Source organism: Homarus americanus, unplaced genomic scaffold (assembly GCF_018991925.1).
Source record: "Homarus americanus isolate GMGI-L3 unplaced genomic scaffold, GMGI_Hamer_2.0 scaffold16957, whole genome shotgun sequence".
In the NCBI taxonomy this organism is placed as follows: Eukaryota; Metazoa; Arthropoda; class Malacostraca; order Decapoda; family Nephropidae; genus Homarus; species Homarus americanus.
This window is the reverse complement of record NW_024719122.1, coordinates 9,635-36,022: the sequence shown is the minus strand read 5'-3', so window position 1 is coordinate 36,022 and position 26,388 is coordinate 9,635. Positions and strand designations below refer to the sequence as shown.

Here is a 26,388-nt window from a genome sequence, read left to right as displayed (position 1 = left end):
AAAATGGTTTGAACCAAGGATAAATTAATAGGGTTTGTATGGGATTGTTTCAGACTTTCATGACCCATATCTCAGTCGTTTACCACTCTATTGACCCCATATCTTTTGGAGGTCTGTACATTGATTATTCTTTCGGAAAAGTAAATCCACTTAACAGATTTACGAAAAAAATATTGTGTGACATCACTTTACCACTACTGTATATAATAAGGGACTTTCATAAGTGGTTCACATGTTGGTACATCAAAAAGTGGATTTGTTTTCACTTAGTTTTCCTATCACGTGTTTACTAGCTTCCCTAGCTCTGTATGTAGTGCCGAGATTGGAACTCGTGGAAATATTTGTCAAGCTATAGGTTAACCTGTTCAACCCTTTGTATTGGTGTGTGTAACCATCACATTGAACTGTCGTCCAGGAAAGCCACCTTGTCTCACCTCCCGTTCGAGCAAGGTATCCTCGTTATTATGGCTCATGACTGTACGTGCCGAACTGCATACCTGCACAGTTACTGTATTAAAGAACGTATATAGACTCCCTAGAAAGCATTCGAAGGAGGATGACAAGACAAATCCCGGGCATTAGTAACCTTGAGTACAGAGTCAGATTAGAGCATCCTTATTTGCACTCCCTCAAGAGACCTAGAGTGAGGGGCGATATGATGAAGGTGTATAAATGGAAGTCAGGGTTAAACATAGGTGATATAACAAAGGTACTCAAACTATCCAACCAGGGGCGAACTCGTAGCAATGGTTTTAAATTATACACATTAATATTTAGGCGCGAAATAGGTAAACACTGGTTTGGAAATAGAGTAGAGGATGTGTGGAACAAGTTATCGAACTTCGTCATTAACTCGAACACGCTGGGTAGCTTCAAATATAGGCTGGACAGATCTTACGACCGATAGGGGTTGGGTGTAAACGGGCTGCCTAGTATGGGCCAATAGGCCAGATGCAGTTTCCTCCATTCTTATGTTTTTATACCTGCATATCTGTATTGTTTTTATACAGGCTAAACTTTATGCCTGTATGCCTTAATGATGAACGAATTATTAACCCGTGTTGCGATTGGAGAGAATATTATGTATTTGTGTACAATTAAAGACCAAGGTCGTGTCGTGAAATTTGGTTGAAACTTATGCCGAAGGGCTAAAACTTTTGGTGCGCTCTGCCTTCTGGTAGGGCTCTCATAATGTTTCACGAGTTATATTTAATCTTCAGACAAAACCGCGACACGACTTTTGTCTTTCATTGTACCTGTCGACAGTATCTACTCTCGTCAATAACATGCGAAAGGTGAAACCTTACTGGTACCTTAAAGTCTAGCTGGCAATGGTTCATCTTCCGGAGCCACAGTTGTCCCTCATGCTGACCAAGACACACTTGCAACACTCCCACCTTCCTGCAAAACCGTACAACACTTACTAAACCACCTTCAACATTTACTACACCACTTCAACGCTTACTACACTTACTACACCAGCCGCAACACTTATTAAACCACCTTCATAAAATATAAATACACTTGTTAACTTACCTGTACAAGTTAGTAAGAGCGGACATAACCGTGTCATGGTCCAGAGGTTTAGAACAAGAGAGGTGCATAGTGTAGCAGGTTAGGGTCTCTCTCTGCTGGTGACCGCACTCGAAGTACTCTTCTTTGGTAGTGGTCGGCCGCAGCCACTGACCATCGATGGTGGTCATGGTCACACCTGTTGCTGTTTGATGATGTTATCTAAAACTCTGAAAAGTGGGAAAAGGACATTATTTATCAACTGCTTCATATCCTGACCTACAGTTAGCTGACACATTCAATTCCATCTTCAAGTGGGTAAATGCAATACAAGCACCATGTTTGAAGCTATCTAGTGTGAGTATGAAATAAACGACAATGAACCCTAAATCTGGTGGAATGCACGACATAATTGTTGTATCCCCGCTGAAATTAATCGAAGTAAACTACTAAAATTCCGGGATGGACTTCTGACGATTTTACAGGACTACCGTGATACGGGCTGTTTTAGGCTGAGACGTTCATTTTGTTGTTATAATATTTATAATAGTCTGACATCGAAACCCAGATTTTTAGTGAACTTGGAAATGGGATGTACACTCCCACCAAAAAGTATTGGTGCAGGGTGAGATCGCCGACTTCCGAAACGATACGTATACACTGTGATATGTCTGGAAGGTTGGTAAGTGTATCCTCATAACCCCCCCCCCCTCCACTAGGTGTTGCCATATGGCTGACAATCAGTGTATTTGTTTCCTCTTTTTGGATTGTTGCTTTGTGTCGACTGAATGATGAGCGAGGGTTGGGTCTCGGTGAACGTGGGAATAAAACAGAGGCAATATGAAGCAGTAGAGATCTACACATGCCAGACGAAATGGAAACCTCAGAGGGAACACGAGGAGCTAATATTGCCCTTCATAACGAAGGGTTCGGCGTCACAGATATTAGCCGGCGGGTTGGTGTCCACAGGAACACCGCTGCACGATGGATTCGGCGATACCTCGAAACTGGTGCTACAGACGACAGGTCTCGGAGCAGCCGTCCACGCTGCACCACAACTCAGGGCTGCCAACATACGGCTGCAACAACTCGCCTTTCCCAATACCTACCGTCACTGGTATCAAATTGTTCACACTACAGTATGCACAGATACTTTTTGTTGCGAGTGTACAGTCACCCAAACAAGTCATGTCGCGAACCATGAACCCCGAGATTCAGACTCTTGAATCCGAAGCATTTATGGACAGAATAATGTATCAGTGTCTACTGCTTCGGGTTCACCAGTCTGAATCGCGGTTCGCGACAGGACTTTTTTGGGTAACTGTACAGTTCATAATGTTAATTTTTTTTCTTTTCCGTTTTTTGCACCTTACAAGTGTCATTCACCACCCCTAAGGATTTTAAGATTTTTTTCAGTGATGACCTGACCACCGTAGGGTCAAGACCTATTTAGGCGCTGCTCCTGCTGAGCAGCTCTCACCCTTGGCCAATGCTCGGCCCATTCCCCACGTCCCTCTCCCCGACCCATCCTCACCACCGGGATATCAACATAATCAAAAGTGACATTTCGTTTCGGAAAGAAGTGGAACCAGTGTTGAACAGTTATGAACAGTGTTTAAGCCAGTGAATTCAGTACTAGACAGTACCAGTGAGAGCAGTGACCCGCCAGTGAGACAAGCACCGCTGGGAACTGACCGCCATCTCCTGACAAGGAGGTGCTAATCAGTCCACCCTGAGAACAACAGTGGGTCGGCTTCACACTTGACTTCGAAATAACACAACACCACCCAGTAGGGTGGGGATAGGTCAACAACTGCAAATATGTTGCCTGTATAACAAGTGAACTACCGTGTGTTGAGCACTGTGTCGTGTGTAGGTGTAGGTGCCCGCGAGGCAAGGCCTATACCCTTGTGGTCACGCTCGGCCATGTGGTGAGGGTTTGTTTACACAAACCCCCGTCCTCATAGTGTGCCAAGCTGGTTAGTTCTTTTGAAACTAAAATTGACTTTGATACTGTATCTAACCAGAAAAACAGAGATACTATTAAGAACAAGTGTAGTGTAATAAAAGTGTTTATAAACTGAGAAAACTCCTGTTACCTTAGTCCCCCCGACACCACACTCCCTCCGCGGGAGGCCCGCTCATGGCCTCCCCTCACACCGCTAATACGCTGTAGATGCCAGTCTCCTAGGAGTGCCAAGCAGTCCTCGGCCCTCTGACGTAGGCATATAAGTCGATCCCTGTAACTCCACCATGTCTGAGTTGACTGGAGACCCAGCTACTCGCTTTAACTCTCCTGATGCACTGAGTGAGCCAGGCGACTGTGGTGTTGACCTTGACACCAACGGAGAAGATGGCTTTCAACTAGTTCAGTCCAGGAACAAGCGGAAGGCCGAAAGGGCAGAAAGACTTAGAGACAATCAACTACAACCACAACCCCCCATGAGAGTAAGATTATACTTCCCTGAAGGTACATCACCTGAAGACAAGTATCTCTGGCTGAACGATGCGGAAGACAAATATCCTGAGGCTGAGTTTCAGTTCAGAGTCGGTACACAAGATCATGTTCTGATTAGAAACGACCCAGCAGTCATACAGGATCTCCTCACCAATAGCATAAGGGGAATAACCATGGAACAATCATCCCAACCATCGAGCAAGAAAACCATCTTAATCATAGGGCTCGACCAGTACCAGACCCCTACACTACTAGAAGCTTATCCCGCCATCAGAAGGACGAAGCGACTCAGGGGCAAGAATGCAGTCATTGCAGACTGGGTTGGCTCGGAAGACCCACCCAAGACCATTCGAGTCCATGGTGCCTGTCGGACTCTGAAGGTAACTCTCTATCAGCCCCCTAACCGGAGGTGTTACAATTGTCAGCACTGGGGCCATGTGGCCCAGTTATGCCCCTCGACTAAGCCGTGGTGTGGTCTCTGCTCAAGGCAACATGCAACACAGGTTTGCAGAGATACAGTTGCTCAAGGTGGTGTCATCCAACAGAAGTGTATTAACTGCAAAACAGTTGGAGTTCCTGTATGGCACCCTAACTGTTCTAGAGCTCCTACACCCCTTCAGCGCCCAGACCCGCCACCCAGGCAGGTCTCAAGAAACACTAATGCTGCTAGGGTACTCCCTACGGCCAACCCCTGGCCCGCCCTCCCCACCAAAGCTCCAGGATCATCACCAGCAGTCATCGAAAGATCAGCATGGGGCAACACAGACGTACCGACACAACAGGTAGCTGCCAACACACTCCATGAACACGCACAACGTGAAGAGATCAATGATTTGAAAAATGAAATTAAAGAACTCAAAGCTCAGTTTACAGCTCAAACTGAAATGTTAAGGAGCCTCTGTGATACACTAAAGGAAAAAAACACCACCAACACAGTGCAGCAGCTACGGAAAAATTACAGTCAAACTGAAGACATTCAGATGTCAGTACCAGATGTGGAAACTCAAGACCCACCAGGAACTAGTGTCCACGCAGAGGAAAATAGTGATACTGGTAACAGTTCTACTGATGCCTCAGTGGACATGGTCAGTGAAGATGAACAAGCACAAACAGAAAATGGTGGTGATGTCGAGTGTAACCAAAGTGTGTTGTTGTCTGCCACTGAAATACAACAATTGTTGAGCCGTACATGCTCCAGAAATGTTTCAAAAAGGTTAACTGGCCTACTACCTGCCGAAGGGACAGGCAGCGCAGAAAAGAACAGTATCATACAGTGCCTTTTGCTTCTTTCCAAATACATTTCATAATGGCCAGTGTTAATACCAGACAAAGTTCCAAATACATTTCATAATGGCCAGTGTTAATACCAGGCAAAGATACAGAGCGGTGAAGGTGATGAGTTGGAACATCTCATCCCTTAGAAAACGATACCCTGACCTACACCACAAAGTTGTGACTGAGGACATCGATATTGTGTGTCTGCAGGAGTGTCTCACACCTAATGGTAAGCCCCCACCCAGTCTGCCCAATTATGTGTATTATGATCCTAGTTCTACTCACACATGTTTGATGTATGTTAAGAAGTCACTCCCGCATGTACCTCTTGTATCCAAAAAGACTACCAACCTTCAGTACCATGGGATCACTATCCACCTGGGCAACTCCACACTCAACGTGCTAAACGCCTATGCTCCCTCAGATCAGTTTCAGTACACAGATCTCCCAGACTTTTTACACACTGAGCCCACTGTCCTGATGGGTGACCTGAATACTAGACACAAGAAATTAGGTGATTCCACCACTAACACCAATGGTAGGAGACTTATCTCACTTCTCAGCGCAAATGAAGATGTTCAAATTATAGGTAATAATGAACCAACACACATCTATGGCGGGGGTCTAGACAAATGTATTGGCTTTAATCTATCATACACAACTCATAGCTCTGATGTTGTCACTGATCTTATGTCTGACCACAGCCCAATCCAAGCTAGTATACATGTAGCCAATGACACCCCCACTGGTGGTAAACTCAACAGACGTAGAATCACAGTCAAGCAAGAACATGAAAGCCAGTTCATAGACTTCATCCATGACTGGTACAAGGACTACAAGCCTGACAACTACCAAAGTTTCCATGACGATCTGATAGATAGGACTTATGTATACTTCACCAACAATGCCTCCACCAAAAAAAGGAGAAAACGTGGTCAGCATAATGGGAACAGGCAACAGCAGTGCTATAATGACCCTGAGCTGAAAAAACTCAGGGCTAGGGTCAGGAGGGTGGGTAAGGGTTACAGACAATTTAGAACACCTCAAATGTTACAATTGTATCAAGCTTCCCTTGCTGCTGTCAGGGAACGTGTAAACGAACTCAGACAAAATGCATGGGAGACATATGTCAACAGCCTGAACCAACACACATCCCTCAGCAAAGCCTGGAAAGACATAAACATAATCAGAGGTAAAAACAGAAGACACGTCTCCCATCCAAACCCTCTGCAAAAGTCGAATGAGCTAATAACAAAGTGGGCTCATGTGTCGAGCTATGACATGTTACCAGCTAGGACTCGGGGACTCCTTGATGCGAAGTCTGTAGAGAGAAGTAATCTTATTAGCTTTATGCTGGGCAAACAGCACGATGAGTGTGATGTTCCATATACTGAGTGGGAGCTTGACGCCGCCCTCGCCAGGGGTAGGTCTACTTCCCCTGGAGAGGACGGAGTCACCTACAACATCATTAGACTACTAAGGCGCGTGCCAGGCAATCCATTGTTGGTATTGTACAATATGAGTCATGCCGAGGGCCAACTACCCACATCATGGACCAGCAGTATTGTTGTACCAATACCGAAACCAGGACAGCCTGATGCCTTTCGTCCCATATCACTAACCAGCTGCCTGTGTAAAACCTTTGAGAGGATGGTTCTTGGCAGACTCTTATATAGAATCAGAGAACACATGTCTCCTAACATAAATGGCTTCACCCATGGTAAAGGTGTACATAATTGCATCACCACATTCCTAACTGTGCATGGTGATGAAAGGCACAGATACACCACATTTCTTGACCTAAAAGCTGCATTTGATATTGCCAATAGGCAACTGATATTGTACGAACTAGCCAAAATGGATATAGGAGGTAGGCTGTTACACTGGATAAGTGGTTACCTAACCAACAGAAGGGCTGCTGCACTGTTTCAGGGTTACAAAAGTGAAGTTAAAGATATGCAACTTGGTACCCCTCAAGGTGGAGTACTTAGCCCCACTTTGTTCAATGTTCTTATGAATGCATTATTAAATTTAATACCAGACAACCCCAGCAATATCTCAATCAGCTATGCTGATGATATTCTTATACATACTAAAACTCATCGTGAAATGCAAACCACCCTGAACCATGTATACGCAGCCTGTGAACACCTCGGTCTTATTATCTCCACTGACAAAACTAAGGTGTTCAACAAACAAGCTGGTAACCGCAAACGCGGCCCCGCCAAGTTCAAGATAGGTAACAACACTATTGACTATGTTTCTTCTTTTAAATATCTTGGTGTTTCCGTCCCTTGTACCCTACCTGCCATACAACAGCTAACCCGCCAATGTACTGACAGACTGAGACCTCTTAGAAGTGTAGCGGGGTACAGCCCGCACTATGGTGCTAATATTAGAATTGTTAAAACAATGTACCTAGGCTATATAAGATCTCTGATAGATTACCACGCACCAGCCCTGGTCATTCGTGACGGGAAAGGCGTTGACAAGCTCGAGAAAATGCAAAATAAAGCCCTCAGAATTATCCTAGGATGTCCCATGAGCACTAAAGTACTTAATATGAGGAAAGAACTAGGTATACCCAGTGTTAAAGATAGAATAATTGAAGTCAACCTCATGATAGCCCTGAGGCTTCTGCGTGGTGATCCTGATAACATTGTTTCCTTAAAATTGCTAGAATGTATGAACCATGGGACTACTGAGTCTAAATGGATCCAAACTACAGCTACACATATGAAGATGTTTGGACTAGACCACCTGTACAAAGTTGAGACACAACAGCGCTTCCTGCCACCCTGGCGGACAGTTCCCTTCGATATCACAATACCGACGTATCCGCCTAAAAAATTAATTATACAAAGCATTTATCTCCAACACACTGCCAAATTGAGAGCTCTTGAACACATACACACTCTACAGACTGATGATAATATCACACAGACCATCTACACTGATGGATCTCTAAACACCGCCTGTGGGAGGGCTGGAAGTGCTATTGTTGTGACTCAACCTGACGGTAATATAATTGAGAAAGGAGTTAGAATTAACAACTGGGCATCCACTCTACAAACTGAATTAGTTGCCATACTCACAGCTATTAAATTCATTGAAACCACTGTTACTGACAGTCTCATCATCACTGACTCTCTATCCTCACTACTTGCCCTTGGTACCCTCGACTCAGGTTGTCACGCTCTTGTCTCTGAAGCCAGACACAAATATGCGTGCCTTGTTGACCGGGGTGTCAGGGTCAAACGGTTGTGGATCCCCTCTCACATAGGCCTCATAAAACATGACAGAGTTGATGCCCTCGCCAAACTCGCGTCTAACAAAGACACCGTTGAATACAATTTGGGTGTGTCAAACAGAACCCTTAAAACTGTAATTAGGAGAGAACTTATTGATGAGTTTGACGCAAGTAGACAAGTGCAAACAGGCACTAGTCGATCCATAGGTTACCATGATGAGATGTATCAAGTGAAACATGTATATGGAGCAAGTAACAAGATCACTAGATTACAAGATGTTGCAACCGCTAGATTAAGGTTAGGATATAAGTACCTTTGGCAGTATGTTCCTCAAGCAGATGTAAACAAAACTAAATGTAAAGTGTGTGGCCATACATATGGACACACACTTGAACACTACGTCCTCGACTGTGTGAAGATAGAACCTTTTAGGGACAGGTCCAAGCACACTGTGTGTGAAATGGCACAACACTTCATCTCTAATGGTAAGATAGCCGACATATTAAGATTGTATCCACTTTTTTGCACTTAGTAACTGTAGATATATGAGACGAATATGGCTGTAATATGTAACTCTGTACTATTTACCATTATTGATTCAGGTCTCTGTATTATATGTATTATAATCATACTCCCTTTTGTCACAAGTGATAGTTCAGACTTTGGGCACATGCGTGGTGTACGCGCATGCGCAGATAGAGATACCCAGAGAGATTCCAAGACAGGACGCTGTTCCCCCTGTCTTAACTCCTTTTTGTGTTTGTCCCAGAAATAGAACTTACGAACTTGATATCAGTGTGTTTCCTTTACCCCTGATTGTAAGGACCACCTGAGTCTCCCACATGGCGCAGTGTTTAGCTGGGACATCACATTATTCAGAATTGGAGTGGACACAGAATCTCTCTCGGAGCCGCCATCTTGTCAACTTCCCTTGTCGAGTGGATCTTCGCACGTACCTCAACACGATATTCTTGGATTTACAGTGCAGTGTTGTGAAGTGCTTTTTCAGTGTTGTGTGTGCCCTTTAGTGTCTTTAAAGTGTTTCCCCGTGTTCCTGCACTTTTTACAAAAGAAGGGAGCCTTTTTAAGACCTATGGGAGAGCTCAAGTTTTGACACCCACACCCGTTCATGTCTCGACTGGCACTGTGAGTGAGCCAGCCCGCTGGCCAGCCTGCCCCGAGTACACGCACGAACGCACACACACACAGACGCTCGCAGATATCTTCCATTTAAAGACGATTGCTCTTCTGCTCACTTATTAATTACAGTAATTGTGAGAGAAATAAACCAGGCCATATGGAAGATCAGGAATTTATTGGGTTTTCTTCAGATACCCAACAAGCCCTACCTCAGACGGATGTCGGTGCAGTAAGTGGACTCCAAGTGGATCGGAATGTGGATCAAGCGGCCCCACCCACCCTTAGCCCCCACTACACACGTCCGCAATCTGCCACAGGTGTCGACTTCCTTCATTTAATTCAGTTTTTGGAAGAAAACCGACGACAAGACGACATCAGGAGGCGACAGGAAAACGATGAACGAAGACGTGAAGAGAATCACAGACATCAACAAGAAAATGCCAGATTCAGTGCCATTATCGAGTTGTTGGCACCTGTTACCCTTCAAGCAGCTACTACACCTGCCTCTTCGTCCACAGGTGCACCTACAGGGTCCTCTTCAACTTCTTTGCCCCCCCCCACAGAAAGCACTCGCTCAGAGTCCACCGCCACTCCAAGCTGATGCCTCGTTCCAGGTATTCCGTGAATGGCGTCAGAGGTGGGACGATTATTCGATGATGGTCGATTTATCAAGGTTGCCTAGGGAGAAACAGCTGATCCAGATGAGGATGTGTCTCACCCTAGAGACGCAACGTATCCTGGAGCACACCCTGCAAATTCCCCACGACACAGACAAGACTGTGAAGGACGTCTTGGATGTTTTACAGACGCATATCAAGGGCCTCCGCAACGAAGCTCTCCGTAGGAGAGAACTTCTCAGTTGTAAGCAGCTGGAGGGTGAGTCGTTTGCCGATTTTTACGTACGACTCAGACGCATCGCTGAGGAGGTTGACGTTTGTCCTGGGAACTCGTCGACTTGTGAGGAAACACAGCTGAAGATGATTATCCTCATGGGCGTGCGGGACGAAGAGCTAATTCAGAAGCTTATCTCCCTCGACACTGCCTCTTCTCTACAGGATGTTGTCACCACCTGCCGCTCTTACGAAGCCACCAGAAGTGCGACTTCTGCCATTCGTGCTCCATCTAACCAGCTGTGTGCCATCTCCGCATATAAGAAGAACAAAGGACGTGACCGGACTTCAGCTTCACATCCGACTTCAGCTTCACATCCGACTTCAGCTTCACATCCGACTTCAGCTTCACATCCGACTTCAGCTTCGCATCAATCTTCAGCATCACTTCAGACTTCGACGCCAGGTCATTCCTGCCAGTATTGTGCTCGTCGGCATGGTTCTGAATGCCCTGCCGCTGACAGCACCTGCAATAACTGTGGCCGTCGTGGTCATTGGGCTAGGACACTGAAGTGCCCTGCCAACAACGCTCAGTGCCGCTCCTGTAGCCGCATTGGACACTATGACAAATGCTGTCAGTCAAAGAAGAAGAATAATACTACTTGCAAGTCTCAGGCGGCGAAGAACAAGTGCTGTCGTCGCGTGGGATCCTCTTCTTCCCCTGTCAGCAAGACACCTCAGCCCATCTGTGTTCACCTGTCATACGGCGACATTACTTCCCGTATCCAGATGCTTCCTGACACAGGTGCGGACGTCACAGTCATCGGCATAAGACACCTCGACATTCTGGGGATCCCTAGGAGCAGCTTGCAACCACCGTCAACTTCTACAACGCTCACCGCAGACGGTTCTACAATGGCACCTGCTCTGGGTACATTTCAGGCTACCCTCACCCTAGGTAAGCAGTCATGTTCTGCCAGGATTCAGGTCCACAAAGGTGTTCAGATGCCACTACTGTCTTATGGCCACTGTCAAGAGTTGGCCATAATATCTCCAGACTTCCCTAAGCCAATTCTGGAAATAAAACATGTCAACAGGTGCAAGGAGCTGCCCCTCCCACCCAATACGTCACCTTCTGCAGCCAGGGAGTTCTTCCTACTGCAATTCAAGGACGTGCTGGTTTCCAAGGAGGACCTAAAGACGGCTCCACTCAAGCCAATGGCTGGCTCCCCCATGAGAATACACCTGAAGGATGACGCAGTACCTTTCGCCATCCACACACCGAGACAAATACCCTTCGCTTTCCAGAGCCAAGTTAAGAAGGAACTCGACTCTATGGTAGCCCAGGGGATCATTAAGCCTGCTGGTGACGACCCCTCAGATTGGTGTCACCCCATGGTAGCAGTCGCCAAGAACATTACTGGAGTTCGTATCACCGTCGACCTCACCAAGCTGAATAGCCAAGTTTCCCTCCCGACCCACCCTTCACCGACACCCTTCACCGCTATACGCAGTGTGGACCCGAAGGCAAGGTACTTTACTACAGCAGATGCCTTATGTGGGTACTGGCAGATGGAACTTGCGGAAGAAGATCAGCACCTCACGACGTTCATCACACCGTATGGCCGATTTCAGCACTGCAGAGGACCTATGGGTTTCGCAGCTACTGGCGATGCTTTCTGCCTCCGTGGTGACATGGCCCTTCAGGGTGTGGCGAACTGTGTCAAGGTCATCGACGACGTGCTCCTATATGACGAGGATTACTCCACGCATCTTGAGCGTATTCATCAGATGCTCACCAGGTGCCGCAAGTACGGGATCACCCTCAACAAGGATAAGTTTGTGGTCGCCGCACCTAGTGTGAACTTCTGTGGGTACACCCTCTCAGGCAAGGGCATCTCGGCTGATCCTGGAAAGGTCAGCGCGATCCGGGACTTCCCAACTCCTGCCAACCTGACCGACCTCCGCTCGTTCATGGGCCTGGTAAACCAGTTGGCTGAGTTCACCCCCGACATCGCCGCTGCAGCACAGCCCCTACGCCCCCTGATGAGCCCCAAGAGAACATTCACCTGGACAGCTGACCATGATGAGGCATTCCGTCGCGTCAAGACAGCTCTCCTTAGCCCACCTGTTCTCGCTTCCTTCGACCCGGCCCTGCCAGTTGTCCTCCAGACTGATGCCTCTCGCCTCTACGGGATTGGATACGCTCTGCTACAGGACCACGGCAATAGACGCCTTCGTCTGGTTCAGTGTGGCTCTCGGTTTCTCACTGACGCCGAGACTCGCTACGCCACCATCAAACTGGAGCTGTTAGCCGCCGTCTGGGCCATGTCCAAATGTAGGTTGTATCTGATCGGCCTACAACACTTCAACCTCATGACGGATCATCGGCCACTCATCCCGATCCTGAACCACTACTCCTTGGATGCGGTCGAGAATCCCCGCCTCCAACGCCTTAAGGAGAAGATCTCGCCCTACCTCTTCACAGCTGTGTGGCGTGCTGGCAAGCTGCTCTGCATCCCTGATGCTTTGTCACGAGCCCCAGTCAGCCACCCCACACCAGAGGACGAGATCGCATGTGCTGATGCTACTGCACACCTCAGGACTGTAGTGACCGTGAATGCCGTCATCTCAGAAGAGTCTCCACCGCAGGACGCCGACAGGACTCTTCAGGAACTCCGAGCCGCGGCAAGAGCGGACCCTTCGTACATCCGTCTACTGAACTGCGTGACCTCGGGATTTCCCTCCAACCGGTACGACTTACACAGCTCTATGCTGATGGCGACCTCGTCTTGTATGGAGCAAGAGTTGTGGTTCCTGCCGCCCTCCGCCGCCGCACCCTAGCCCACCTGCACGACAGCCACAGGGGTGTGGAAGCTACGAAGCGCCGGGCGAGACAAGCTGTTTTTTGGCCAGGCATCGACTCCGACATCGCTAGTTCCGTTCAAGCCTGCGAGCCATGCGAGGTGCTGCAGCCTAGTCAGCAGCAGGAACCCCTCATGAACAACGACAACCCTACGAGGCCCTTTGAGTCCGTCTCTGCGGATTTCTTCGTTGTGGCGGGAAAGTCCTTTCTCGTCATCGCCGACCGGCTCTCAGGTTGGCCTGTTGTCGTTCCCTGCGGAGGCAACACTACTGCCTCTCATACAGTACATATGTTCTGTCGCTACTTCCGGGAAGTTGGTGTCCCTCTCCGCCTGAGGACTGACGGCGGGCCCTAGTTCACCAGCAACGACTTCCGGGACTGCATGGAGCGATGGGGAGTTCAGCATGTGGTGTCCTCGCCACATAATCCCCAGTCCAATGGACATGCCGGGGTTGCCGTAAAGTCCGTCAAGCATCTTATCCTCAAGACGGCACCCTCAGGCAACATTGGCTGTGAGAAGTTTGACCGGGGTTTATTAGAATTGCGGAATACCCCCAACTTCACAGGTCGCTCCCCAGCACAGATGTTATACGGCCACCCACTATGGTCATGTGTCCCTGCCCATCCTGAGTCCTTCTCGAGGGAGTGGCAGGCCAAGACCGAGGACTGCGATCGTCGTGCAGCCGCCCGTGCTGACCAGGTAAAGGCACAGTACGATCAGCACGCCCGACCCCTTCCCAGGTTGAGTATCGGGCAAACAGTTCGGGTTCAAGACCCGACGTCTCACCGCTGGGACAAGGTCGGGGTTGTCATGGGCTGCGGCAAGACCAGGGATTACGAGGTCCGTCTCCCTAGTGGTCGGGTATGGTGGCGGAATCGCCGCTTTCTTCGTTCAGTACCGTCCCCTAGTGGTGAACCCCTCCCCCATATCCCTGTGAACCCTTGCTTGGACGAGAAAAGTAAGTCCTCATTCAGTGACCCCCCAGTTTTCCCACGTCACTCTCAAAGGCTCCTGGAAAAAGAGTCCGCTCGAGATTGCACTACGAGCGTGAGGGGGGAGGGAGGTGTAGATATATGAGACGAATATGGCTGTAATATGTAACTCTGTACCATTTACCATTATTGATTCAGGTCTCTGTATTATATGTATTATAATCATACTCCCTTTTGTCACAAGTGATAGTTCAGACTTTGGGCACATGCGTGGTGTACGCGCATGCGCAGATAGAGATACCCAGAGAGATTCCAAGACAGGACGCTGTTCCCCCTGTCTTAACTCCTTTTTGTGTTTGTCCCAGAAATAGAACTTACGAGCTTGACATCAGTGTGTTTCCTTTACCCCTGATTGTAAGGACCACCTGAGTCTCCCACAGTAACTATATCAATTCTCATGTACAGAACCAAATACGCAATGTGCTTGAATACCTCTCACGTAAATGTGAATAACAAAGTGTGAGGCCAGACATACTGCCTCACACGCCTGTTCTCACGCATTTGTGAATAAGTTACCCTTTATGTGTAGAACTAAACAAATAATGTAAATGAAATACTGTATAACTTTCAGTGCCATAATATCCTGACAACGGGGGTTAATTATTATGACCCTTTGTAAACCCTACTCTGTAATCCTTTTGCGCTACCGCTCACAGGATGAGTGTGGGGTGCACAATAAAGTAGCCGCTGCAAGCGGCAAAATCAAAAATCAATTAAGATTTTCAAGATGGTGGCATTGGCCGTCATCTTTAAAATTTAAAATAAGATAATCAGCATATATTAGTTGTTTGTACTCCAATCACCATGATTTAGGTGTTGTTATGATGAACTACTTCCTCAGTTTGTTTAGGGAAGACTATGATTACAAGATGGCGCTGGCCATCAGTCCGTGTGGGGTATAACCTGACTGAATTATTCAAAATAGGCAAATTGTACTCCAAGCTTTGTCAATAAATTTGTTAAACTAAAAAAAAAAGTACACATCCTTCTTTTACCCTGTTGTGATGGGGAAGAGCTCAGACTGGGTGTCATTGTGCAGGACACTGTCGTTCATGCCATCGTGGAGTTGCCTCACAATGGCGATGAATTTTGGTGGGCAGCCAAAATGGCTGTGCTTCCATGTTGACCGAGTCGAAGGCCTTGGTTAGGTCTATGAAGGCCATGTACAGGATCACGACACTGTTCTCTGCATTTTTTCTGGATCTGTCGAGCAGCAAAGATCATGTCAGTCGTGCCACATGATGGTCTAAAGCCACATTGCGATTCTGGGAGGAAGGTTTTCGCCATATTATGACTGGTTGCCCTTGTTTTTTTTTATATAAATATTGATGATGGAGGCGTCTTTAAGATACTGGGGATCTCCTCCTTCTCGCATATATTCTCGGTGAGAGATTGGAGACGGCTGGTAAGCAGAGGTCCTCCTGCTCAGTTGGAATTCCTTCAGGGCCTGTGGCTTTGCTATTTTTCATCTGCTTCGTGGCAGTAGTTACCTCATCCCGGGATGGAGGATAACTGGGGTGGGTCAGTTCTGCAAGCTGAGGGACCTTCTGGTAGGTAGTCAGGACATTCATATCGGTTTTTTGGTTAAGCAGCAAATGGTAGTACTCTTTCCAGTGCTAACGGATGCCTTCTTTGTCTTTAATTAGGGTGCTACTGTTGGATAAACGGAGGGGGGCCGCGCCGTAAGTGATTGGGCCATACAGTGTTTTAGTGAAATAAAAAATTTCATGCATCTTGTGTTGATTCGCAAATTCTTACATTTCACAAGGTGTACTTTTCCACCATTCATTCATTAGTTTGCGAAGTTCCTGCTGGGCCTCTGCTTTTCTCTAGTGAATGGTGTCAGCTTTGGTCCGAAACTGAGGGTTGTTCTTCCAGTCAGTGAAAGCAGCACGTTTACTATTGTCATGGGTTGTGTTGGGCCTCCCGCACAACCCATCCCAAATGTTTGTTTACGGTAGAGATAAGGTAACCGGCCAGCCATGACTGGGACATGTAGGGGGGGGGGGGGCGGGCCAGGGAGACAGTGGTGTACTGTTCACGCCTCAAAAAACCAATTTAGCCAGTGGGCTTTAGACCTTGGGCTAGAGAAGACCTCCTGCTCCGCAGACTTAAGATTAGGGGCCATACAGTCCTACCAGTGCTACGGGTCTGTGTGTGCAATCCCCGAGATTTTTTTGTTAAGTCCAGCGACAAGTTAACACATCCTGTAAAGGAAGTGATCAATGGTGAGGGCCTGTTTGCTACAAGAGCACTCCAGGCCGGCCTAATAGATCTAAACGATTAATTCACCAGGTTGACAAACTCTCCCTTATAACTTACGGTACTGTGGCGTGAATGTGAGTGACTGACCTATCCATACAAATTATAAGTCCAGTGTATGGAATTGTGCCAAATAAACGTAAGTGCAATCATCTGCCCGTATCTGTGATCCCTCTATTATCATTATTACCAAGGGTAATGACTCATTGGTTATGACAAAGTATAACCAATAACTTAGATGGATGTTGGAAGTTAGTGGAATTCACTAAATCATCAATTATCAAGTACATAACGCATTGAGTGCCGGAAGCAGAGCAAAATTCTACGTAGTGATACACCATAATCTCTTGGGTGAGTAACCAGTGTAAAGGTATCCGAGTTCTACGGTAAGAAAGCCACTTTCCTGCACATAAAACGTAACAATTGGTGCCCGAACAGGGACCCAGACCGTGGATGATTGCACAATTGTATCGCCACACCTACACCATGTCAGCTCGTGCAGCGGCTTTTCAGGAAGCACGTGCCCTCGGGCTGGAGGGGGCTGAGGCGGTTGCATACATGGAGAAGGCTGAGGAGAGAGAAGACAAGGCTGGGGAGAGAGAAGATAAGCGACGCGAGCACGAAGAACTCTTAGCCCAGCTAGACTTTCAGAAGGAAGAAAAGAAGCTGGAACGTGAAGAGAGACAAAGGGAACGGGCGTTCCAACTGGCCTTAGCGGAAAGGAACCAAAATTCTCCCACTCAAAACGTCACTTATAGGAAATTTCCCCAGATGCCCACCTTTAAGGAGGGCGAATCCATGGAAATGTACATTTCCCGGTTTGAGCATCTCGCAGAAGCCTACGAGCTTGATGACAGCATTAAGGAATTTGAGTTCCTGAGCCTATTTGATGGGAAAGCTTTAGGGATTCTTCGACGACTAGAGCGTCCTGAAAATAAATTCCCTGACATGAAGTCTGCACTGCTGCGGGCATATGGGCTGACCACTGAGCAGGCCAGGCATCAGTTCAACAGGGCAATGTTGGAAGAAAATGAAACGGTTGCACAGTTCCGGGATCGTTTAAGGGACTATGTGGCTCAGTGGATGAGTAAGGATGAAACCCCCAAGTCCATGGAAGGGGTTATAGACTTAATGGTGTGCACGCAGTTAGAAAGGTCTTGTCCCCCTGAACTTGTGGCTCAAATCAGGGCCAATGGAGTTAAGACGTCGAAGGAAATGGCAAGCAAATCAGACGCTCATTTCAGCGCTTTCGGGTACCACACTCGGAGGCGGTGGTCGAACAGGGAGTCGGCAGGTAACCAACAAAGTCAACAACCTCTACAGAAACAGCCACCGAACCCACCCAGGCAACAAGGAAATAACCAGCAACCACAACCGCAAAGACAGCAACAGAAACAGCAGCAGAAGCAGTACCAAGGCCCCCCGAAGTATCAGGACAGTTGGAGGGACAGTTGGCGCCCGGGCAACAATCCACGATGGAACCGGCGGCAGGAAGCCGCCGTGGCTCAATTCGTAGGCCAAGGTGCCAGCAATGATAATCCACAAAGAGACCAGCAGCAGGAAGCCTCCGGTGTTCAAACTGTGGGCGGGGAGTGGCCTGACCTTCCAGCAGGGCCGATCGTCGTGCAACCTGAAGCAGGGGGTCATACCGAATCAAGTCTACCCCAACACCCCTACTGACTAACTGCCGCCTCCAACCTCTCCTCGAGGGGTCACCCCACCTTTCTTGTTAAACCTGGATATGTTGGAGGAGTTCCAGCGACTGTCATGCGAGATAGTGGGGCATCGGGCTGTATTGTCAGGAAAGAATTGGTGGGGCAACATCAATACACCGGAGCACAAGTAAGTGTTAAATTAGCCAATAGTTACATTCAAACGGTTCCAGTGGCCAAGATTGAGGTGGACACCCCCTTCTTCTCAGGTTGGGTCACTGCAGCAGTCATGAGGGAACCTATATACGATCTCATCATTGGGAATATCAAGGGAGCAAGAAACAGTTGTGCAGTGGATGCTGCAACCCAAACTGATGCTGCCGCCTTGACCCAAGTTAATGCTGCTGCAGTCACTCGGGGTATGGCCCAAACAAAACCTCGAGTCACCCCATTGGCTATTGCCACATCGTCTGATCTCATCAATAGTCAGGATGTCGTCCAAGAGCAAGAGGATGACAGCACGCTCACTTCGGTACACAAGAGTTTGATAGTTGGGACCATCAAGGAGACATTTGGGAATCGAACGAGGTTCGTAAAGAAGAGGAACCGTCTCTGCCGAGAGACCGTGACGTCTCTGGGTGAAACACGACTACAGTTCGTGGTTCCTTCCAAGTACCGCCTGGCTGTGTTCAAGCTAGGTCATTGCACTGCTTTTGGCGGTCATATGGGTAAAAAGAAGACCTTTGACCGCATCAGTGCGGCGTTCTTCTGGCCAAGGATGGGCCAGGAGATCACCAGGCTAGTCCGCTCTTGTGATGTGTGCCAGAAAACCAGTGATCGAGGGCGAGTTCCGCCTGCACCACTACGGCCCCTCCCACTGATCTCTGAACCCTTTGAGAGGGTGGCGGTGGACATTGTAGGGCCGATAAACCCAAGGGCGAGCGATGGGGGTTTTTTGGTTAAGCAGCAAATGGTAGTACTCTTTCCAGTGCTAACGGATGCCTTCTTTGTCTTTAATTAGGGTGCTACTGTTGGATAAACGGAGGGAGGCCGCGCCGTAAGTGATTTGGCCATACAGTGTTTTAGTGAAATAAAAAATTTCATGCATCTTGTGTTGATTCGCAAATTCTTACATTTCACAAGGTGTACTTTTCCACCATTCATTCATTAGTCTGCGAAGTTCCTGCTGGGCCTCTGCTTTTTTCTAGTGAATGGTATCAGCTTTGGTCCGAAACTGAGGGTTGTTCTTCCAGTCAGTGAAAGCAGCACGTTTACTATTGATGAGTACTTCAATTTCCTGGTCATTTTCATCAAACTAATCCTGGTGTTTTCTTCTGATCTGGCCAAGGGTCTTCTTGCTGCAGGTTTTCATGGTGACAGCTTTGATGGGACTCCATTTGGCACTCGGAGTTAGATTGTTTGTTGCTAGGTTGATTATAAGTCCATGTTCGAGCTGCTCTCTGAAAGCATGTGCTACCGTTAGATCCTAAAGTTAATTCGTGTTAAAACCTCTTCTGAAGGCTTGTTGCCTTCGCCATTTTGGGGCAATGTGAAGGGAGAGCTTGGCACTGACGAGTCAATGATTTGTGGCATAGTGGTCTGAGACATGCATGGCTCGGGTGATGAGGACTCTCGGTGATCTCTTTCTCTGAAAATGATGAGGCCATTGAGATGCCAATGTTTGGATCTTAGGTGTTTCCAAGAACCCTTGAACTTGTCGGCCAGCCTAAACAATGTGTTGGTGATAGTGAGGTTGTGTTCAGCACATTTGCTGAGGTGTAGGCCGTTGGCCTACTCAGTTTCTCCCTAAGGTTTCTTGCCAGAGATGCTTGTCAGCATCTCTGCTAACTATGGCGTTGAAGTCACTTAGGAGCACAACCTTATCTTCTCTGAGGATAGAGGTTAGCATTCTATGAAGGTCAGCATAAAAGTCCTCCTTGATGTCATCTTCTGCATCCAGTGTTGGGGCGTATGCACTGATGAAAAAGGAATGACGTGAGTGATTCAGTGGGACCCTGAGCGTCATGTGGCACTCGTTGACCCTAACAGTCATTTCATTTAGCGTAAGTAGGATGGACTGCAGAATGGCAAAACCAACTCCAGAAATGCGGTTTCCTTCCACAGCGGACTTACCCTTCTAGAAGAAGGTATAATGTTTAGCCGTTCTGTGAGTCGACCCTCGCCTGGGAGCTGGGACCTACTAATGGCGCTTTAACTTCAGTTTGTCCAAACATCTTGCTACTTCAAATTCTCCCACTAAGTCAGTGGGGGAGGGGGCTGTTAGTTTGTGTGAAACAGGAGAGCGTCTGACATATAGTTACGATATAGTTGTTAGATTGCTCAGCTGCATCACCATTAGTGAGAGGGCTAAGGAAGGGGATGTTTCTCATTGATAAGTCCACAGAGTTCTTTAAGCTTACCATACCACTGACTGATTTTGGCCTTTTTCAGACGTTGCAGTAATTGACCTGGCGAGTTCGTCAAATTTATTGGCAAGGGAGGTGACATTGGAAAGTAGTAAGGAGGAGAGACAGTACCATATTCAGGGAAATTCAGTTTATTGGTATGATCTGTCAGGATTAGGTTTCTTTTGTTTTCTGCTGGAGGTGATGGTCTTGATGGGCTTCTGTATTATGGCGTCCTTGTCTACGTCTACTTGCATGAAAGATGTTCAGTGATTTTATTAGCACAATAGCACTACCGTCAGGGTATCCGTTCCTTTTTTCTAAACTGTACAAGAAGCATCTGGAATGCTTCACTGGTGAACATATTTTAATATCTGTTGTTGTGGATATACGAAAGTGTTTGTCCGTAGTGACCTCGAACTCGATGGCGGCAGTTTGAGTGCCACTGACAAATTTTCCATGGTGTGGTACACTGGTAGACATCTGTCATTATTTGTTTAGTCGCAAGCTCTTGCACTTTGAGGGTCACCGACAAAGTACCCACGGGCTAGTACTACACTGCTCACTGGCGGTTTGTTGTGATTCACACTTGTTTTTTTCCTCGGGACACAATTGGATCACTGTTTGATAACCAATCTTCACAATGATCACTTGAATGTTTTGCTGATAAATCCTGGTGTAGTGAGGTAGATATGGAATAGAGTAGGGTGACGCAAAGGGGGACAGGGCCAAACAGACTGACCTGGCTACGCCTATTGGACATGCCTTGTCTCTACGAGCACTGACTAGTGTGTTTGTGTGTGTGTGTGTGCATCATTTCATCATATGAACATGTTTTACTAAAGTCAGATGAGTATGAAAGTAATTTTTCCTCGTTGACAAGTATGGAAGTAGTTTTCCTCGCTGACAAGTACACCAAGAGCAGTTTGAAGGGCAGTTGACTTTTGGTTGACAATATTAGCAATCATGTTTCAAATGAGAATGGCAGATAAAGTTGATGGTGACTGTTCCGAGATACTGGACAGTAATTTCAGCAAGGTGAGACTGACCTTCTCGTAAGCTGGTTTAGCTGTTTTTTAAAGTTAATACGAGCTTTATAATTGCACTGATCTTGAGTCAATTGTTTTGTATCATACACAATTACTTTCGATATTTTCTCTACTGATAGAACTTCCTTATTACCATCTACCATTCGTAACAAATTAGGGGCTATCGTCGAAGAAAGAGACTGTGCTAAACCTTCTTCTGAGAACAAAACTAACTCTACAATGAAATGATCTATTATCTCAGTCTCATGTACTCAAGAATCCGTCGAGCTAATATGTGGCTACCAGTTTATTTGTATAGACTGGTGTCCATCTTGCATGACAAACACTACAATATACTGTACTACTAAATCCAGGGTCTCAATTTCGTATGAGCGAATGCACCTTTGATCGACTGGCCACCATCAACCTCTTCCTAAAGTCGTGGTGATACCTGACATCTGCTGCGTGCAGATCACTAAGGCGCACTACACTCGAACTTGCACTTGTTTAGACCAGTCATCATTAAATGCATCACACACACCTCTAGTACAACCTCTTTTAATGATATGTTACCAGAGTCACTCTCATCAGTTCTACATCTTATAAATTTTCACCATATACTGGGATTCGAAGAATGATGTTCTTTAAACCTTTCACACAGAAGATGCAACCCTTCAAAAATACGAACTTTGACAGTTCAGAACGATGATTTATCTTAACCACTAGCTGATCTTTCTTGAACATGTAACAACAATATATCCAGCTTGCTTCAGATATCGATTTATATGGCAAGATGACAAAAAATTGTTAGGTTGGAGTTTTCATCTAATTTTTATTGTTTCTGAAGATCTGTGTGAATTTTATCATGTCATTGAATGGTGGCGTTGATTATTAAACGATTTTGGCTAAGTCCAATAGCAGGCAATTCTTTGTCTATCATTCTATACTTGAAGAAATAGCCCTCCTCTTCAGAATATTTCACAATTACTAAAAAATAATATATCTGAAACATGGCATAAAACTGATCTACCAGACATTTACATGGATGTAAGCAAGTTTGATTAATAACTAATGGCTACATCACAAAATATGAATAAGATATTAATACTGATTCAATAAATAGGATCTTTAGTATTGAAAACATAAGAATTAACGTGAAAATCATTGGGAATGGATGATAAACGACCAAAATATGCCGACTTTCTTATTTGGCGTCAATATTGGCCGCTATCTAAAATATCCCAAATTCCATTAGGTTTGCCGAGGTCACTGAGTTGGCATAATCCAGATTCTGAATGAGTATACTTGAAAGGTGTATAAAACGTTAAAGAACCGTTGTTTATGCTCCCCACATCTCCAAGCAAAGTAAACTCTTATTAATATGTCTCCGTGGATTCTACCAGATATTTGAGAACTTGGAAACAGATTGATCCTCGCATAAACACAATACGGAAGTTGCTCTGATATAATGACAAGTGTATTTACAATATATTATAATTAATTTGCACAGCAACATTAAGTCTCTCTTTAAATTCGACAACCGTTTTCTCTTACGGGCATTACGTATTGAATTAGCTGGTATACCATCTCGAGTTTATGGAAATTCTAATGTTTTGAATCACATATGTAAAAACATTGATATAACACGAATTTATGTTAACTCACGTGTTCCTGAAAACAACTGCCAATACACCTTGTATTTTTTTCTCTATATATTTCGTTAAAAGGCGTAGAGTATCTGCCTCTCTCAAAGAGAAACGGCACTCACATTCGGAGTCCGCGGCCGCCCTACGTGTTCCTGAAAACAACTGCCAATACACCTTGTATTTTTCTCTATATATTCGTTTAAAAGGCGTAGAGTATCTGCCTCTCTCAAAGAGAAACGGCACTCATTCGGAGTCCGCGGCTGCCAGAGGGCGACTGAGATTGCCTTGAGTGCCTGGCAGTGCTGTGTCGGGATTTCCGACTCATTACGGGCATTACGTATTGAATTAGCTGGTATACCATCTCGAGTTTATGGAAATTCTAATGTTTTGAATCACATATGTAAAAACATTGATATAACACGAATTTATGTTAACTCACGTGTTCCTGAAAACAACTGCCAATACACCTTGTATTTTTTTCTCTATATATTTCGTTAAAAGGCGTAGAGTATCTGCCTCTCTCAAAGAGAAACGGCACTCACATTCGGAGTCCGCGGCCGCCCTACGTGTTCCTGAAAACAACTGCCAATACACCTTGTATTTTTTTCTCTATATATTTCGTTAAAAGGCGTAGAGTATCTGCCTCTCTCAAAGAGAAACGGCACTCACATTCGGAGTCCGCGGCTGCCAGAGGGCGACTGAGATTGCCTTGAGTGCCTGGCAGTGCTGTGTCGGGATTTCCGACTCATGTTTACCGAACACGCTGATTGGTTCAACTGCTCGCGTTGTGATTGGTTGCGAGAACATGACGTGATATTACGATTTTCTATAATAGAAGGGAAAATGTGTGGTGAGGGGTAACGAAGATCCCAGATACAGTAATTATATTAGAGTAGTCCTCATACTCAGTGAATTTCATTGTTCCTGTCTTTAGTTTTATAAATTTCTGAATATTAAACACTGCATTATACACCATTCAGAGTGTTATACGAGATCACATTAGATTTGTATTTTATCAATTGTAATTTGTATTACTTTTCGATAATACTGAATAAAAAAAATAACCAAAACATTCCAACAATTTTACTTTGACATTTCATAAAATATACAAATATATAAACATTTAGAAGCCTAACTAAGCAAAAAAAATATATACATGACCTTTGTTTACACATTGTAACATGGCTTGAATTGGCTGAAAATTACAAATGCCACCATGGGCTCTCACATACTCTGCCACAAAAATTAAAGCTTTCAGAGAGGGCAACTGCAAGGAATTTCTAATTTTCGTCTTAATCAAATTAACTCGTGAAAAAGCCTTTCAGCATCTGCATTTGACGTAGGCAGCGACAAAATCTGAAATACGAAATGTGATAAAATGCAAAATTTCTTGTTTCCCTCGTGATCAACGACTTCATTTACCTTGTTATAAAATTCAAGAACGTTACAACTTTTCGAATCTTCATCAAAATTGTGCCATGGCAATTGTCGCCATTCATCATGTAATCTATTTATGTCCCCAACAAAAATACGAGGCATCTCCTTTACCAGCATCTCGAGTGACGGCATCTCGACCCTTATGTTAGGATTTAATGGACTTGAAGGGTTCAAGAAAGCAGCAAGTCTCCACAAATTATTATTTAATGGAAATCTTTTTGAGATTTTCTTACACAAGTTAACTAAGAAATTTCTTCATCTTACCCTTATATCGTTTAACATAACTAGCCTTTGCCTTATGTTTGGCCTCTGAAAAAGTGATTGCAATGATGCGCCTAACCATATCTGATGTACTGGCAAGTAGTGCCTCTCATCCCGAGGGTCTATTTTCTCCAGTGGCACTTTCTGAAGTTCATCAGCCCGGTAAAACATCAGCAAAACTGTCCTGTATAAATCTGTAATTGTCTCGTGCAGCAGATATATTGTTGGTGTTTGTTTCTGAAAAAAGTAGGTTTACTTTGTTGCATTTAGCCAATATATAATCAAGAAAAGTGAAATAACACAAAATAGAGGGGTCGTTCAATTTGTCAATTATATTATCCACACTCAAAAGTCTCTCTTCCATTGCTTTGGAGCGAAAATATAAAGTTAATGCCTGCCATTGTTCGAGAACCCTTGTTACAGCTTGGTGCAGTGATAGCCAACGTGTTTGCGACACATGTAGAAGCTTGAGGGGCTTGATATTACAAAACATTTGAAATTCTTTAAATTCATGTTTTCTTTTTGCACTATGGGAAAATAAATAATAAATATTTCTGAGAAGATCTTCACAGTGCCTTGGAAGAGATTTTGCAGCCTCAGATGCACACTGATGTACTGAATGGCATATACATTTAATAATGGTTACACCTGGAATTGATCCTCTTAATCTGCTGCAGAGAGAATTATGTTCCCCCATTATGTTAGCAGCTCCATCAGCTGCAAAACCAATAAAATTTTCTATGGGAATAATATGGTATTGTAAGCATTGTAAAATCATAGTGAAGGTTTTCACCTGTTGAACCAGTGTTATCGTTGTTGTTATAAATATCAATCAAGTCCAACATGCCAACGTTAATGGTGTTATTTTCTTTATGTAATTATCTCACAATGACAGCACAGCGCTTCAGAGTACTTACATCTGTAGTTTCGTCAATAATAACTGAGAATTTGTTGACACGTAGTTTTGCGACAGGATCCTCGTTAGCAGTTCTGCCCAATGCTGCCATGACATCATGACATTTATACTTCTTGCAATACATTTCTTGAGCAATGGTGGAGTCAGGAAACATCCTCTTCTGCAACTTAACGAGAGGTTCTGCAATAGTAAACGGCAGATTGTGCTCTGCTATAAAACAACATAAAAGAATAGTTGCAAAGGCGACGCCGCTAAGAGAGTAGTTAGGTGTCGAAGGGCCACTCTCTTGTTGATCAGCCTTTCCCTCATTTGCGACATGCATCTTGGCCTTCTTGTGCCTCCTGATCGTGGATATCTCCGTCCCAAATCCACTCTTGCAGATCTTGCAATAGGCCCTCTTGGAGTCTCCTTCTTCACGTGTCAGCCAGGGCTGGAACTCTGGCTTCTGCAACCATG

The 26,388-nt window shown here is 45.6% G+C and overlaps 1 long non-coding RNA gene across 1 annotated transcript; it reads right to left on the bottom strand.

Moving 5' to 3' along the window:
* Window positions 1-1,310: 1,310 nt before the first annotated feature.
* LOC121859922 lies at window positions 1,311-23,493 on the bottom strand. Its single transcript, XR_006087778.1, has 3 exons — window positions 23,338-23,493; window positions 1,537-1,742; window positions 1,311-1,401 (listed from the first exon to the last, which is right to left on the bottom strand). It is a non-coding gene; the product is annotated as an uncharacterized LOC121859922 (long non-coding RNA).
* Between the last annotated feature and the right edge of the window lie 2,895 nt (window positions 23,494-26,388).